Consider the following 3,205-nt stretch of genomic DNA (forward strand, 5'->3'; position numbering starts at 1 on the left):
TGAGTACTCGATTAAGAAGCAGTCAAAATGGCAATAAAATCCTCGTTGAACAAAAAGAACGTGTACCTTCAGCTTTTAACAAAATACAATTATTTAACATCCAATTAGGAATTAATAAATAGTTTTACTTTAATCCTATTGGGTCTAATCATTACGGGGAACGAGCGTTTTTAATACCTTGGCAATGTTTCCTCATGACAACCAAAAGTAATTATCAAATACGAGTAATTTCTAGTCATCAATGTTATCATTTTGACATTTAATCAATAATTAGTTATCTAATACCCTGATTCGTTGCCTCAGTTACGCTGTTGTACAATTCGTATTTGCCGCGCCTAATTTGAATCTGCGCCTACAGATGACAGTGTAGTTACATGTACTTATTCCTAAAATTCTGAACAGATGGCGCTTGATTCTAAATATTACCAGTTGCGAATACGCAACAAGCGTAATTCTAACACTTTTCCAGTGCGGATTTCTTTATTTATTTGTTTAATAATAATAGTAATAGATAGTAATATAACTTTTATGGTGATATAGGTGCCGCTAGTGGTTAAAAATTAGTATGTTAATAACCGTAATAAAAATAAGAGGTAACTAAAGACAATCTGAACTGAAAAGAGGTAGCTATAGTGACTATTATCATAAGAGGATAAGTATCCGGACAATTTATCAATAAATATTGCAGTGGTTCTCATTCTGGCGACATATATTAAACATTTACTAAGGAAAAATTTAACATTATACATAGAACTATTATAATAAGACTCTACACTTACCGAAACAAAAACGTTTTGTGATGTCAGTGGTGCTCAACCTGCGGATCCGCTATCCTGGAAGTGTTAATATGTTAATATATTATAGAGAGTTTACAGAATAAGTTGGTGATTAGAATTAAGGAATAGAACAGTACGAACAGTGTATTAAGCAAGACCAGTGGTGCTCAACTCGCGGGTCCAATGCCCTGGATCGAAGAAGGGACCAAACAGAGCAAAGACGTCCTAATAGGCTTCGTTAAATACATTGACACACCTACCGAACAGAAGAATAGAAGGTGGCAGGGGCTCTCAACCTGGAGTCCTAATACCTGGGAAAAGAAAATAAAGAATTTACCACAAAGTAAGAGGTGCACACATTGCCAAATACTTATCTGATCAAGAATAGGCTTTCCGGAAGTATACCAGTGGTGCTCATCTCATTTTGTGAACCTGAAAATAAAGAAGAATATTAGTAAGGTAGAAAGGGACGTATCTTAGGTGAAGCCAGAATGGCGACACCTAAGGCATTTAGGAAGGATGATGGACAGGGAGCTACAAGCGAAGGAGAAGAAGGAAACCTGTTTTCCACACCAGCGGCAAAGCCAAGGGGCCAGAAAAGGACAGCCTCATCGCCAGTAGTGGTACCGGAGATTTTTGAGAAGGACATACCGCTGGAACAGGAAGAGGTGGATAATTTATGTGCTGACCTAGTTGAACACAAGACCACAGTGCTCTCTATCCTACTCACCAGCAAGGACACAACGGAAAAGAAAAGGAACTTAGAAACAGCAATTAGGACGTATGATCACGCGGTCACAACACTAAAGGATGCGTATACAAAGCTGGCTGCAGAGAGAGAGTTCGTTATATGGCATGCTCTGAGCGTGAAACAAAGCTTGAAAAGGGCGATTGAGGAGGTCGCAGGAGAACTGAAAAAGGACAAGGAAACACTGGCGTGCTCAATTAGGTCTTTAGTGAAGGAAGAAATGGGAAAGCTATTAGAACAGAGGGAGACGATGGAGAGGGACCTCAAAAGAGCTGTGAAAGATGAGCTGAAAAAGAATAAAGAAGGTGTACAACAGGTGGTGAAAGAAAATGCCAGGAACTGTGAAGAGATGGTCATGGAAGTCAAGAAGTCGGTCAGGCAGGGCCTCTCGGAAATAGCGTCCACTACGGTCAGGGAAATGGACAAACACACATATGCTGAAGCTGTGGGCGCACCATGGGAAGACGTCAAGAGGACCAAGAAGAGAAGAGAGCCAGTCAAGATATCGAAGGGCTCAAGGGTAGAGATCGAGGATGGTATCAGTGTGGTGATCCAACCGACGGAGGAGACGAAGAATAAATACAGCAACTCTGAGGAAATTAGAAGGAAAGTTATGGAAACCATTAACCCTAAAGACTTCGGCCTCAAGGTTGACAGAATCATGGCAACTAGGAACAGTGCTGTAAGGATAGTCGCGAAGGCAGGGGATATGGAAAAACTAAAAACAGCGAAGGAACTTACTTCGGCAGGATTTATAGTAAAGCAGAGAGCGAAACTATTACCAAGGCTATTGATCAGAGGAATTCCCAAGGAAATCGAGGACAGCAATATCGTGGAATATCTGAAAGCGCAGAACCTCGAGGAAGGAAACACAAGCGAAATCAAACTGGTATATAGATTCCCAACTAAAGAGCAGAATGAAGCGAGTTGCATAATTGAAACGACGCCTGAGCTACGGGCAAGATTAGTCAATTTAGGGAAGCTGCACATAGGATGGAACGTCTGCCGTGTCACTGATCACGTCCAAGTAATGCAATGCTTCAAGTGCATGGGCTTTGGACATATTTCCAGTAGCTGCAACAGGGCGCAGGATATTTGCGGAATATGTGCACAGCAACACGAAACAAGGAAATGCATAGTGAAGGACCCTGAAGCGGTGAAATGCTACAATTGCACCTTAGCCAAAATGGAAGACACCAAACACACTGCCTACGATAAGAACAAGTGCCCAATTATGATACGGAGATTGAAGGACAAAGTTAGATTGATCAACTATGGATAACGCGAGACATAGTTACTCCGGGACTAAGGGAGCAGAGGGTGGCGCCTCGCCAGAGCTACTGAGCAAGCTCCCGGAAATAGAGTCCACACATCTATCTGGCGGCGCAAAACATCTGCGCCATAGACTAAAAAACAGCCATGAACATCTCGTAACCCAGAACGCGAACGGTGGCCCCTGATGAAACTGATATTTCCTCTTCGGAGAAATTTCGGCGAAGTCCGGTGGGTCATCGTCTCGCGTCGCGTTCCTTGCAAACTCTAGGGTGGGGGGAGGGCGCGATCTACTCTACCTCGTTTTTCCTCTCTAGTAAATTCACATAACCAGCTTTAGACTTAGACTAGATTCACATGACGGTGGATTCATTTATGGTCCACCGCGGCTCCCAGGGGAGGTGATCGC

Source organism: Dufourea novaeangliae, unplaced genomic scaffold, assembly GCF_001272555.1.
Source record: "Dufourea novaeangliae isolate 0120121106 unplaced genomic scaffold, ASM127255v1 scaffold155, whole genome shotgun sequence".
Classification (NCBI taxonomy): domain Eukaryota; kingdom Metazoa; phylum Arthropoda; class Insecta; order Hymenoptera; family Halictidae; genus Dufourea; species Dufourea novaeangliae.